Below are 15,342 nucleotides of genomic sequence, written 5' to 3'. Positions count from 1 at the left end.
TTCTCCCCTCGTGAATCTTGATATCAGGAAAACTAGATGGCGTTGTAGTGAGTGCTTTCTTCTTTCTTCTTTTTCTTGTCTTCTTCGTTTCGTTGTTCTTCCTTGTTCTTGTTCGTGTTCTTGTTCTTGATGTTTTTCAGTCTTCTTTTCTCTTCGTTTTCTTTATCTTGTTTTCATTTTGATTTTGCTCTTCTTCGTTTTCGTCTTTGCATTAATCTCATTTTGTTCTTGTTCTTCCTTTCCTTTCTTACTTCGTGTTCCTCTTGTGTTTCTTCTCTTTCTTCTTCTTCTTCTTTGCATTGTGTGTGAGGATGAAAGAACGACAATAAGGAGAGAAAAGAAGAATTGAGAGTTTAGTGGAAGAAGAAGGAGGAGGAGGAGGAGAAGTTACGTGCAGTGCGATAAAAGAACGAGGAGAGAGAGAAAGAAGGAAAGAAAGAAAGAAAGAAAGATAAAAGGAAAGAAATAGGTGTGTAAATTGCCGGAAGAGGAAACGAGAGAAAAAAAAGGGAAAAAGAAAGAGAGAATGAAGATGGAGAAAGACAAAGAGGAAAGGATGAAAGACAAAGGAGGAGGAGGAGGAGGAGGACCAGGAAGAGGAAGAAGGAGGAGGGAGATTAGAAAAGGATACTCAGCAAATCTCATCTTTCCCTCCCTTCCTCTCTCCCTTCCCTCCCTCCCTACATTCCTATCTCCCTTCCTTTCTTTTGCGATCTTTTTTCCTCCCTACCTCCCCACCTTCCCTCCTTTCCTCCCTTCAATACTCCCCCTTTCTTCCTCTCTCCTTTCCACCTGTCCCTTCCTCCCTTCTTCCTTCCCTTTCTTCTTCAAAACATTCTATCCTTATCTTCTTTTCTTTCTCTTCTTTCCTCCCTTCATATTTTCCTCCTCGCCTAACCCTCCCTGCTTATATACTTTTTACTGCATTGTTTCCTTCCTTTATTTAATCAGTTTTCTAGAGCCTCCCTCCCTTCCCTTCCTTTCCTCTCCCCCTCTCCCTTCCTTTCCCTTCTTCAATCCCTTTTGTTCAGTCGCATTCCGCTCCTTTTTTTCCCTCCCTTCCCTTTTCTTCCACTCCTCTTACCCACCCTCCTTCCCTTCCTCCTCCCTCTGCCTTCTTTCCCATTCTCTCCTTCCTCTCCCTTGTTTCCCTTTCTCTCCTCACTCCTATCCTTTCCTCCATTCTCCTTCCTTTCCCTTGCCTTCATCTCTCTCCCTTGACTCCTTTCCTTCCTTCTTTCCCTTCTCTCTCTCTCTCTCCCCTCTCACCTTCCCCCACCCCTCCTTTCCTTTCCTTTACTCTCCCTGACCCTGCTTTCCTTCCCTTCCCTCCCTCTATACCATTACCCAAACCCTCAATCTCTCCACTTCCTCTTTCCCCTCCTCTTTCCTTACCTTCATTTCCGTCCCTCATATCGTCCAGTCGCCCGCCGAAGGAATGTCATCAGGTCTCCAATAGTCATCGGGAAAATTATCGGAAGGACACATGCATTCCGCGCACGGCAATAAAGAGATGACCGGACATACCGCTCAACCATGGCAACCCCTCGTGTGTTGGGGGGAGGGGAAGAGGAGGGTGCGTATGTATGGGGGGAGGTATGTGTGTGTGTGTGTGTGTGTGTGTGTGTGTGTGTGTGTGTGTTCGTAATGTATCGTATTCTATCGTTTCCTTTGATCGTACACTTTGATATCTATTCTTTTGACACACACACGCACGATTTTGTTATTTAGGTCAGTGTGTGTGTGTGTGTGTGTGTGTGTGTGTGTGTGTGTGTGTGTGTGTGTGTGTGTGTGTGTGTGTGTGTGTGTGTGCTACGTAATTCGCTACAAAATCTCTCCAGCACTTTACTATAATTCCTCATATTTCACCATTCTTATTTTATCTCGTTGTCTAATCAAGTAAGTGATGCGATTAGGTAAAGTTTCCATTAAGGTATTTTTATTACAGTGAGGGAATTATCAAATATTCTCCGTGAGTAATATTACAGGATGGGATATTATATCATATTCTGCAGCAATTGAGTTATTTTAGTCGCCTGATACTAAGACTGCTTCTTCCATCTCTCAGCAGCCGACAGTTCTTCCTTCGTTGGGCCCAAGATTCTTTTCACTGCTCGCCAGCCATTATCTTTCAAGGATAGACTCATGGGAAATTGCATACCGGATCATCCCTCCGTGCACAGTAGACTCAAGGAAAATTGCGTGTCGGACCCTCCCTCCGTGCACAGTAGACTCAAGGAAAATTGCGTGTCGGACCCTCCCTCCGTGCACAGTAGACTCAAGGAAAATTGCGTGCCGGACCCTCCCTCCGTGCACAGTAGACTCAAGGAAAATTGCGTGTCGGACCCTCCCTCCGTGCACAGTAGACTCAAGGAAAATTGCGTGCCGGACCCTCCCTCCGTGCACAGTAGGCTCAAGGAAAATTGCGTGCCGGACCCTCCCTCCGTGCACAGTAGACTCAAGGAAAATTGCGTGCAGGACCCTCCTCCGTGCACAGTAGACTCAAGGAAAATTGCTGGACCCTCCTCCGTGCACAGTAGGCTCAAGGAAAATTGCCGGACCCTCCATCCGTGCACTGTAGACTCATGGCTAATTGCGTGCGGGAGCCTCCCTCCGTGCACAGTAGACTCAAGGAAAATTGCGTGCCGGACCCTCCCTCCGTGCACAGTAGACTCAAGGAGAATTGCGTGTCGGACCCTCCCTCCGTGCACAGTAGACTCAAGGAAAATTGCGTGCTGGACCCTCCCTCCGTGCACAGTAGGCTCAAGGAAAATTGCGTGCCGGACCCTCCCTCCGTGCACAGTAGACTCAAGGAGAATTGCGTGCTGGACCCTCCCTCCGTGCACAGTAGACTCAAGGAAAATTGCGTGCTGGACCCTCCTCCGTGCACAGTAGACTCAAGGAAAATTGCGTGCCGGACCCTCCCTCCGTGCACAGTAGACTCAAGGAGAATTGCGTGTCGGACCCTCCCTCCGTGCACAGTAGACTCAAGGAAAATTGCGTGCTGGACCCTCCCTCCGTGCACAGTAGGCTCAAGGAAAATTGCGTGCCGGACCCTCCCTCCGTGCACAGTAGACTCAAGGAGAATTGCGTGTCGGACCCTCCCTCCGTGCACAGTAGACTCAAGGAAATTATTGCCGGACCCTCCCTCCGTGCACAGTAGACTCAAGGAAAATTGCGTGTCGGATTATCCCCCCGGCACAATAAAGGAAAACTATAGCAAGGAAACCCAGGATCTACATTTCCCAGGCGCTGCTCCAGACTTGTATACTAGATGGGAAATCAATCGAGAGCTTTACACGATATTTTGACTTACATTACTTCCTTACATTAGTTAAACAAATTTATAAATGATATATTATGATCGTTCTTAGCAGAGAGAGAGAGAGAGAGAGAGAGAGAGAGAGAGAGAGAGAGAGAGAGAGAGAGAGAGAGAGAGAGAGAGAGAGAGAGAGAGAGAGAGAGAGTATAGAAGAAAAGAAAAGCAGAATGAAGTTTTGAAGAGGTAAAAGTAGAGAAAAGTAAAGAAAAACTAACAGAAAAAATGAAAAGAATAAAATCACCTATGCCTATTGTCCATTTCAAATCCCAACATAATTATCTCACTTTTCGCCTTCCTAATAACTCCAATCCATTCAGTAATAAATTAACCTATGGCAGTCATCACTATCACTGCTGTTACGTTACTGTTTTCATTGCCGTCATCATACTCATTCATATTATCATCGTATTTATCATCATTATATATATTGCTGTTTGTGTCCATATATTTGCGTTCCATCTTTCAATCCTTCATTCATTCATTCTTTCCCTCCGCCTTTGAAGCTTCTGTTCCCTTCTTTTCAGTACCTGCTGCTAATGTCTTCGCTACCCTCGTCATCACCATCATCATCATCATCACTATTATGTGCGTACTTCCCTTGAATTCCTGCATTCCGTCCTTCCTCTCTTCTTTCCCTCCGCCTTTGAAGTCTCGTGTCCCTCCTCTTCAATAGCGTTTCATCTCGTGTCGTTGGCTCGGTCCCTTCGGTCGATCGGTCGGTCACAAGGTTCATTTGCTTCGCCTCTCGATTCTCCATTTCCCGAGCGTGTGTCGTCGTCATATCCCTTTGTTATGCGTTGTTTAAGGGATGCTATTCACTGAGGGCGGTCTTTCAGTCATATGTTGGTATCCTAATATGAGTTTTCTTTACCGTAGAGGTTTTGCCGTCAGTGAAGATCGCTTTAGAACTGAGCTCGGTATTCTTAAACGCTTCCAACTCTCACATCAACTATTTTCAGAGGCCAAAAAGATCAGGCTGGTTCTAATGAGTGGTATTTTAGATTCATGGTACAGAAGCAGGCTCAAACTACCACGAGGGTCATAAAACTACCCCTGGAAATGCCCACAACCCCTATGAAAGCCTTGTTAAATAAGTGTGTGCTTGGGTGCCGAAATGTCTAAGAATACAACCCTGAATATTCTTACTGACCGAAGCGTTATTTATCTCCTCTAACCCATACTGCATAAGCTGGCACGGGAGGACTCGTCTTGACCCTCGCTGCTCTAATTAAACGAAGGTAAAATCCCAACTATGGTTAGAATGTAGGGTTAGGGGCGTGCTACTCAGACACCAAAAGTCACATAGTTCTGGATCATTAAAGTGAAACCAAGTAGTGCTAAGCTATCTTAATCTGTAAATTGGATAAGGTAAGTTATACGCATCAAGAGTAGGGAGTAAGGGAAGGACTTGGAGGCGTAGTGCAAAGTCATAATATTTAAACTGTGATTGGGGAGGTTGTACATGTTAAGAGAAGGAATGTTGTTTTAGTATTTTCAGGATTAAGTGATATTAAAGGGATTAGGGGAAGGACTTAACCCGGTAGCTGCAGGGCTCAGATTTTTTAGGTTAGGTTAGGTTAGGTTAGGTTAGGTTAGGTTAGGTTAGGTTAGGTTAGGTTAGGTTAGGTTAGGTTAGGTTAGGCTAGGTTAGGTTAGGTTAGGTTAGGTTAGGTTAGGTTAGGCTAGGCTAGGTTAGGTTAGGTTAGGTTAGGTTAGGGTAAAGTCCCGTCTAAGTAAAATAATGAGTAGCTGCGGGGGTCATGTTTCTTAATGGTAGATGCGGGGGTCATGTTTCTTAGGTTAGGTTAGGTTAGGTTAGGTTAGGTTAGGTTAAAGGCCCGTCTAAGTAAAATGATGAGAAAGAATCATCACTCACGCAAACCATTTCATAATATATATCAACGCATGTGTGATCAGTTTATGCATCATCTATTTTGGGAGGTTTATATCATGGCAGAAATTTGGCCCATCGCTGCTACACGGTAAAGCCACAAACTTGGCCCGTCGCTGGTACCGGGTTAAAGATATAAAGTGCAAAGCCATTATATTAAAACTGTGACAGGGTTAGTTAGATGTATAAAGGGAAGGAATGCTGTTTTAGTATTAATAAATGATACCCGATGGACTAGATGAAGGGCTTTGAAGTAAATAAACGAAAAAGAAGAAGATCGTTTAGAGGTGTTGGACCCTGCGAAAACAGTCAAGTCGAGGGCTGGAGTTTATAGCAAGGGGCCGAAGGTTATTAAAGAGTCAATCCCTTCCTGTGAACCCTTACCTCTCGCCTCTTGAAGTCCTATATCCCTTACCCCTTCAACGCCCACGGTACATCCATTTTTAGAGGGCCCAGTTACGTTTAAGCTGCAGTCTGTCAACCACGATGGAAACACGAAGTAAAATGTCTTTCTAACTAAACCCACGACTCTCCGCTTACCATTTCCTTGCTCGAACTCCCCTACCAACGTCTCCCACAGGCCAAACTTGAACCATTAGCCTCGACACCACAATTGAAACCCCGCAGTACTGTCCTGGGGGTATAAAGTTTCATCACAGAGTTTCGGTGCAGACTTTCCGTTGCTGCTGAATGGATGGAACCGAACCTGGAGTGAGTGGAGTGGAGTGGAGTGAGTGGAGGAGAAGAGAAGAAGAGAGGAAAGGAGAGAGTCGGATTTCCGGATGCTGAATCGATTTTAAACTTTGATGTAATTTGTCAGGATCGAGGACTTATCACTGAGGAGGATTTATGTTACTTATGATTCCTCTCATTTCTACTCCCTCTTCACTACCAGTCTTTCCTTCTCTCCACTCCCCTCCACTATGTTCCACCCACACCTGTCCACTCCTTTCCCTTCTTTATCTTCCATCTTCCACCTCGTTCAAGACCTCCATTCCATTCATCTCCATTTACCTTCGTCTTCTTTTCGTCTTACTCCTATGTGCCTTTCTCTTCTCCACTTCCTACTTCTCCTTGTCTTACTCCGCCACTCCTTCCCCTTCAACATCCCTCTAGACCTCCTATACTTCTTTCCCATTTTCATCCTTTCTCTGTAATTCTTCTTATATACAACATCCCTAACTCCTCCCTACTCCTCGGTTCTCTCTATATATCACTCCACTTCACTTTACTTATTCTCATCCTCCTTCTATCCCTCTGTACTCCTTCCTTCCATAAATATTCGTCCATTTCTCTTTCCCTCTCGTCCTATTACTCTTCAACTCTTCGTCTCCTCCTACTCCATTAACCTTTCCTCTCACATCCTTCGTCTTTCTCTGCCTTCACCCACCCTTCTCCGCCTTCCCACGCCTCCTCAGCCTCATGTCCAGGCCGCTGCGTCTCAGGAGTTTAGTTGAAAGCGTTTGGAAGAGAGAAAGTTTCCGTGTGAGAAACTAAATGGTGGTGTGGTTCCTGGTTGAGAGAGAGAAAGATATAGACAGAGATAGATAGATAGATAGATAGAGAGAGAGAGAGAGAGATACACGGAAAGAGATAGAAGACAAACAGCTGAAGGGGGAAAAGAGGGAATCCAAAACCCGTGACCATGCAAGAGAGGAGAAAAACAACCCTCTTCGAAAAAATGAATAGGGGCGGTAGAAAATTGATATGTTGAATCCCCCGAAAAAAAGAAAAATCTCAACAACCTCACAACTGCAGAACGAGATAGGAATAGACTCTTGAAGGTCAGTGAAGGGAAATTGGATTCTTGAACGGATCGAGGGGGGAAAGAGTTAGGCTCCAGTCAGGGAACGAGAGGGAGAAAGAGGACCCCTAACGATGCAGGGAGGAGGAAAAATGGTACTCGGAGGACAGGAACACACACACACACACACACACACACTTACAACCCCCTCTCACCTCCCCACAACCCCTCCCCTTTCCCCCAGATACACTCACATTCATTCTACAGATTATTCTTCTTAAATCCCACAACTTCATACACCACGATTTTCATTATACTGCAAACTCTATTCATCCCTTACACCACCACCCGGGACTGCATTATTCACAGGCAAAAAGGCTTCGTATTAAGGTCATTCTTATTAAAAATCCCCCCGCCCCGCCATCAGCCGCTCCACTTTCAGCCGCCTTCATGAGTGGAAACATTCTCTCGCCTCGCTTTCTTTTGAGCAGGTCACGGTGAGTCTGACTGCCCGTCCGTATCGTGGCTGTGAGGCGCTCTACTGTACATTATTGGCTCTTTCAGGCGTCTCCGTGGGTGGACACATATGCTCTCACCCAGCCTCGCCTCCCCTGCGCGGTCCACGTCGAGTCAAGTCTGTCTGTAGCTTGGGATGTGAATGGTTCCAAGGTACTCTTATCATTATTATTATTGCTACTATTATTACACACATACGCCAACACACAGACTCTCACTTTCGTTCTACAGTTCATAAATCAAGTATGTGTTTCCCTCGTAGTTATTAAAGTGGTACCCGGGGAAGCCTTCGGGAAATTAATGTTGTTGTCATTTCCATTACTGATATTAGATCCTATTGATGTTATTATTAGTATTAGTAGAAGTGGTGGTGGTGGTAAAATATATATATAGATAGATAGATAGATAGATAGAGAGAGAGAGAGAGAGAGAGAGAGAGAGAGAGAGAGAGAGAGAGAGAGAGAGAGAGAGAGAGAGAGAGAAACAAAAAATCTTTCCCAGTGCGTCAGTAGTCATGATCGTGATGAGCCTAAGATCGTGTGTGACTGTGTTAATGTTCCTTGGATTTTTTTTTTTTTTATCTATTTTTTGTGTTTGAGGGAGAGGGAGAACAAAAAATAGAGATAATAAGAGCGATAGTAAAACGGAGATGAGCACACACACACACACACACACACACACACACACACACACACACGAAAACGAGTAGCAAATACCAAAAACTGACACAGAAAAAAATATGTACAGGAAAACTAACATAGGCAGACAGATATAGAAAAAATGTCAGAAATATTGTCACAAGTCATTTCTACTTCCCAAAACACACACACACACACACACACACACACACACACACACACACACACACATATATACACACACGTTAAAAATCACTCAGCCGTAAAGAAAAAAAAATTGGAAAGCGATAAAAAGGAATTCCACAAAATATATGTTTTTTCTTCTCAAATAGAAAAGAGCGGCAGAGAGGCATGAGCGTGAGAGCTGCAAAAAACGTAGGCAGATAGACAGATAGATAGATAGATAGACAGATAGATAGATAGATAGATAGATAGATAGACAGATAAATGAATAAATAGAGAACTAGTATATTCCTAGTCCAAACTTTTTAAAACCTAGCGACGATAGAGAGAATAAATAAACACATACCGAAAGGTAGAAAAGAGAAATGAGATTTAAAACCAGGAAAAGAGAAAGAGAAAGGGGCGAAAAGAAGAAGAAGAAGAGAAGAAGCTAGTAGGAGTAAGAGGAGAGGAAGAAGAAACAGAAAGAAAGAAAAAGAGAGAAAAAAACCTCCCCACGGACACACGCACACGCATTCTTTGATTAACATGTTTTGCCAAAAGAGTTATTTTTTTCGCACTTATCAGCAAGCCCCTGGTCACGTCATACTGGGAGGAGCAGGAGGAGGCGGTGGAGGAGGAGACGGAGGAGTAGGAGGAGGCGAGGGAGGGGAAGAGTGAGTCAGGTATATGCTAATCATGAGATGCGGGGCCCTAGTGACTTGCCCGTGGCGCTGGTGGTGGTGGTCGATGAAAAGGTGGGCGTGACTGTTAGAATCGAGGCCCCTCAAATCACCCTCCCTGTTAACCCTGTCACGTGGCATACAGTGTTAAAGGCATACAGGGTTGAGAGTGCGTGACAGGATTAGATATAGACAGATAGAAAGTTATCATTGCATACAGAGAAGGAGGGATAGGAGGAGGGGGTAGAGTCTTATGAGAGAGGCAGGGGAAGGCTATAGCTTATTACTTATTAGTGGTACGGGTGGCAGTGTTGTTGATACAGGGGTTGGCATGGCAAGGTTCAGGGCTTACAGTGTAGTGGCAGGGGTGGCTGAGGGCTTATTCCGTGGGCGGCAAGGGGAGAGGAGGGTGAAGTAGGGCTTAAAAAGGGTGATAGGGAAAGGCTATAGCTGGTGGAAGGAAATCTTGCTGAAAATCCCCTGATCAGTCTGCTGGTGCTAAATGTGGTAGGTTATCTCCCGAGGCTTCACGTCGCAGTGCTAGAGGTAAAGATTATGTGTAATTTGCAGCGTAGTCTCAAGAAATCTGTTGGTTGGAATTTTTTTGCGAAACGAACTTCAATGTTGTTTTGTTACGAATTCTAATCATTTGGAGGATGATAGCTACTACTACTACTACTACTACTACTACTACTACTACTACTACTACTACTGCTACTACTACTACTATTACTACTACTACTACTACTACTTTTTTTTATTACTACTACTACTACTACTACTACTACTACTACTACTACTACTACTTTTTTTTTCTACTACTACTATTACGGGCCTCCATCTATTAGAGTTGCGTTGTGAGCGGTATATTTTCTCATATCCTTTCACAAAGCAATTCATTGGCCCCACCCCGCCAATGACTGTGGCCGACAACCATCTTTATTTAATATTACAAACTTTACTAAACATTTTATTTTTAAGCTAACAGAGCTTGTGGTTGATACGACTATCAGCCACCGTCGCCTCAAAGTCCAGGTCAGCAATGCGGGTGGTTTTGGGTGCAGGTGACCTGGTTCCTCTCAGGCAGACCAAGGCTGACCTCAGGAGGGAGAAGGACAGCCTGCATCTCATCCAGGCGACCACACTGCTTCTTGGCTGTTGTTTCTTATCCGCCAGTGTTTCGGCGAGTCTTGCGTAGAAGCTCTGCGCCCTTGGTCCCATCCCTCCTGCCGTCGTGAATACTACCGGGGTGAAGGAGCCCTGGTCCACATTCTGTATTCTTTCTTCATATGCTCTGTTCTTCTCTTGTTCTACTACTACTACTACTACTACTACTACTACTACGAGCGCGTGTACAGATCGGGCAGGTTGGCAGCAATGCACCAACTTCACCATCTCGTGTATATATTGTTACGCCAAGGCTTAGCTTAGTTTAAATTGTAATTGGCGCCACGTGACGTAATGAGGGTTCCCTGCGGCCCCGTTGAGGGGGCGGGCTGGAGAGGGACGCCATGCGGCGAGGAAGAGTGGAGACGGAGAGAAGACAAAGGACGCGCTCGCCTGTGCTCTGTGCCTTAGGACTTAATCGCCTGTGATTTGTGCCTTGACTGCCTCCCCCTTGGACTTATAAGGATTGTACAACGTTCTATTGCTTAGTAAACCCCAAGAAAGTCCGCCCTGTATTTAATTGTGCCTCGCTGTGTGCTCTGTGGGTGTGTGCGAGTGTGTCCGCCGGAGTGTCTTTGTGTCTGCTGTCCGCCTCGTGGGAGCACTGTGTTTTCCATAGCGAGCCCAGTTTAAGTAATTGGGAGAGCACCTGTCTGCCTGTGTGAGGGGTAGACAAGTGGAGCATAACAGTGGTGTCAGGAGCGGGGTGGAAATTGTGCTGTGAGTGGACGGGCAGACAAAGAGTGACGCCTCGGGCACAATGGAGCTCGGCGAGCACGGTGCGGCTGGCGGAGCGAGTGGTGGGGTAGTGGTGACCTTGAGGCTGATGAAGACGCTAAGCCTGGCCAGCTGGAGTTAATTGCCTCAATGTTGGCTGGCTTGAGGCAAGAAATAACGCTTCAAGGTCAAAAGCAGGCACAGCAGGCCGCACGCACAGACCAGCTGGCCCGTGAGCAGGCCGAGGCCTGAGGCACAGGCCAGCAGGCTTGAGGAGCAGGCCCGTGAGCAGGCCGAGCGCCTGAGGCACAGGCCAGCAGGCTTGAAGAGCAGGCCCGTGAGCAGGCCGAGCGCCTGAGGCACAGGCCAGGCTTGAGGAGCAGGCCCAGGAGCAGGCCGAGCGCCTGAGGCACAGGCCAGCAGGCTTGAGGAGGCACTACAAGCAAGTTTGGCTTCTGTGCGGCAGGAGGCACGGCAGTATACCGATCAGGCCTGCGAGGAGGTCCGGGGTGAGCTACAGAGGGGCCTAGAGGCACTGAGAGGTGAGGTGCGGGAGGTAAGGTTTGAGGCGAGGCAGGCTGCCGTGTGTGCTGCCCCAGAGGAAGTGCAGAGTGAGCCTTTGTGTGATTGGGGGCAGTGTCAAGCCTCGCTGAGGCCACGCAGTGCATTCTCTGAGCCTCCGGGCCTGGCGTGTCCGGCCGGGGGTCACGGTCGGGGTTCAGCGGCTGGCGTGGGCTGCGGCGGGGCGCGAGCGGCGGCCCCGCCACTGTTGCCAAACAGCCCGCCACCCTCGCCTCCTCACCTAAACCCTACCCTGCCTCCTTTCTTGCCCCGAGTGCCTGCCTTCTACCCTGCTCGTTCGTTTCCTTCCCACGACCACCGCAGGCGTAAGCCGGCTGAGTATGACGGCAAGGTAGCTTGGGAGGCCTACGTTGCTCAGTTCGTCATGCTCGCAACAGCTCAAGGGTGGACTGAGGAAGAAAAGGCGCTGCAGCTGGCAACGGCGCTGCGGGGCCCGGCACTCGAGATTCTCAGCCACCTTCCAGCCACCAAGCAAGCTTCCTTTACCAGCCTGTCGGAAGCCTTGCAGCGCCGCTTTGGGCACAGTCACCAGGCTGAGGTGTACAGGGCTCAGCTGAAGAAGAGGGCGAGGCAGAAGGGCGAGACGCTGTCACAACTGGCGCAAGATGTGGAGGCCCTTGTGAGGCGGGCTTATCCGGCTGCTGGTGAAGACATGACGACCGTCCTCGCCCGTGACGCCTTCGTAGATGCTCTGCAGGACCACCAGCTGCAGATCTACGTAAAGCAAGCCCACCCTGGTGACCTGCAGGTGGCTTTGGCGAGGCCATGGAGTTCGAGGCGTTTCTCAAGACGTCAAGCCGCCTCGCTGACTACGCCAAGCCTCGGAACGACGTGCGAGGCCGGAAGGCGAAGTTCGAGCGTAAGGCGGCGTCGAGGAGACGAGCCCCGAGTTTGGTGGCCGTTGCTGGGGCTGCGGTGAGAAGGGCCACAGACGCGACCGGTGTCCGAGGGGGCGAAGGACGCGTTCCCTCGACCGGCCGAAGTCTGGGGACTTCCAGACTTGCTGCAAGGACTGCGGCAAGTCTGATCACCGCTCCAGCGCCTGCCCCAAGCCGAAGCAAGTGGCGCAGGCGGGAAACAGCAGCGGGCTGGACAAGGGGGCGACTACCCAGCCTGCCAAGGTCGACACGCCCCCACTTGTGTAAGATGCCGCCATACCACTAGTTCGGTGCAGGTGGAGGGCAACGTAGACGGTAAGTCTTGCCGCCTGACAGTCGACACCGGGGCTGAAAGACCCTGGTGCGCCCTGAGTTGCTGGACGCTGAGCGGCTCCCAGACGCCCGCAGAGATTGTGCGGCGTGACGGGCATTGCGTGGCACTCCAAGGGCCTGTAGTGGCTCGTGTCGGCGTGGGCGGCGCAGAAGAGCGGCTGCCAGTGTACGCCGCCGACCTGGATGAAGAGGGCTTGCTCGGTTTTGACTACCTGGTGCAGACTGGCGCATGTATCGACTTTGGACGGAAGCGGATGAGGGTGCACGGACAAGAGGTGCCCTGGCTTCCGGAAGTCGGTTGTGCCGAGGTAGTGACGGCCGAGCGACTGCACCTTGCCCCAGGACGGAGCGACGAGTCCAGTGTCGACTGTCGAGGGTGATGCACGACGCGGAAGGCATAGTAGAACCCTCAGAAAACCTGCACCTGACTGACGGTGTGGCAGTCGGGAGGAGCCTCGTGGGAGCGGGGAGGAGTTAGTGACAGTACACGTTGCTAACTTCTCTGACGAGGCTCGGCGACTACCAGCTGGTGCCAGACTAGGCACATGGGAAGAGGTGGAGCGAGCTGAAAAGCCGTCGAAGAGTGCGTCTACGCATGCGGAGGAGTGCTGCCTGACTTCCTTGAAGACCTGGCGCTCAGGGGCTCCGCTAACCTGACGGAGTCGCAGGCGGAGAGGGTGCGCCACACCTGACGCAGTACTCAGACGTGTTCAGCCGGGGAGACTTGGACTTGGGCCGCACGTCGCTGGTGAAACACAGCATCAACACTGGAACAAGCGCGCCCATCAAGTGTCCCCATCGACGTATCGCACCTGCCCGACGAGAGGAGATGCAGCGCACCGTCAACGACCTGGCAAATCAGGGGGTGATCGAGAAGTCCGACAGTCCGTGGTCTTCAGCGGTAGTCCTGGTTAAGAAGAAGGACGGCACACAACGCTTCTGTGTGGACTACCGGGCACTGAATGACGTGACTGTGAAGGATTCCTACCCCCTGCCGAGGATCGACGACACCTTGGACGCGCTGGTAGGGGCGAGGTGGTTCTCCACGCTCGACCTGAAGTCGGGCTACCACCAGGTGGAGATGGCCGAAGAGGACAAGCCGAAGACAGCCTTTTCCTTCGGGCAGGGCTTGTGGCAGTTTAATGTCATGCCCTTCGGCCTCTGCAACGCCCCTGGCTGTTTTGAACGTCTGATGGAGCGGGTGCTGGACGGCCTGCAGTGGAGGACGGCCCTCATCTACCTCGACGACGTCATCGTCTACGGAGGCACCTTCGAGGAGGAGCTAGGGAGGCTGGAGGAGGTCCTGCAACGCCTGAGGAAGGCTAACCTCAAGCTCAGCCCCAAGAAGTGCTCCCTCTTCCAGTACGAGGTGCCGTTCCTGGGGCATGTCGTCAGCAAGGACGGCGTGCGCACAGACCCGCAGAAAGTGGCAGCAGTAGCAGACTGGCCTCGGCCCACTAACGTAGCTGAGGTCAGGAGCTACTTGGGTCTGTGCACCTACTACCGTCGCTTCGTGCAGGACTTCGCCACCATCGCGGCGCCCCTACACCGCCTCACTCGTAAAGGAGTGCCTTTCGAGTGGGACGAGGCGTGCCAGGCTGCGTTCGACGGCCTGAAGAGGGCCCTAGTGGAGGCGCCGGTCCTGCCGTACCCAACCCGAAGCTCCCTTACCTGCTTGACACCGACTCAAGTGCGGAGGGCATCGGGTCTGTCTTGTCGCAGGTGAAGTATGGAAGGGAGCACGTGGTGGCCTACTACAGCGACAAGTTAAGTAGGCCTGAACGCAACTACTGCGTGACCAGGAAGGAGCTGCTGGCAGTAGTAAAAAGTCTCGAGCACTTCCAGCCGTACCTCTACGGCGCTGAGTTCACCGTCCGGACCGACCACGCTGCCCTGCAGTGGTTGAAAACACTGAAGGCGCCGGAGGGTCAGCTGGCGAGGTGGTTGGGAAGGCTCGAGCAGTTCAACTACCGGATTGTTCACCGCCCGGGTCGTGTGCACAGCAACGCCGATAGTTTGAGCCGGCGCCCGTGTGAGGCAGGTTGCTCTCACTGTGCTAGCAAGGACCCCGACCCTGTGACTCGACGCCCGTGTGAGGCAGGTAGCTCACATTCCGTCCCTGAAGGACCTGACGCCGTGAGTCAGAGCCCGTGTGAGGCAAGCTACTCACACCAGGCGCGTCGGGACCCTGACCCTGTTTGCCGACGCTTAACAGTGCCTGCCAACGCCACTGAAGGCAACGACCGGTGGCGTGAGGCACAGAGCGCAGACCCCGCTCTTGCTCCTGTAGTGCGTTGGCTCAGGGCCAGCGGGGAGCGACCCCGGTGGGAGGAAGTGTCGGCGGAGAGTCCTGCCACTAAGTGCCTCGTCGACCAGTGGGAGACGCTGCGGTTGGACCGGTGGGGAGTGCTAGTAAAGCGCTGGGAGGTGTTAGGCGGAGGGCAGAGACGCCTGGGTAGTGGTGGTACCCCGTGCAAAGCGTGCTGAGGTGTTACGGGAGTTGCACGCCGGTGTTACTAGTGGCCACTTGGGCGAGAAAGACCTTAAACGTCTCCGCCAGCGCTTCTACTGGGTCGGTATGCGGAACGACGTTTCCGAGTGGTGTCGGGCCTGTGACGTTTGTAGTGCGAAAAAGGGCCCCACACGCCGGAATCGGGCTCCGCTTCAGTTGTACAGCGTGGGGCGCCAATGGAGCGGGTTGCTGTAGAT

The sequence above is a fragment of the Eriocheir sinensis genome, unplaced genomic scaffold (genome assembly GCF_024679095.1).
Source record: "Eriocheir sinensis breed Jianghai 21 unplaced genomic scaffold, ASM2467909v1 Scaffold23, whole genome shotgun sequence".
Classification (NCBI taxonomy): domain Eukaryota; kingdom Metazoa; phylum Arthropoda; class Malacostraca; order Decapoda; family Varunidae; genus Eriocheir; species Eriocheir sinensis.
This window is presented reverse-complemented; position numbering follows the sequence as displayed.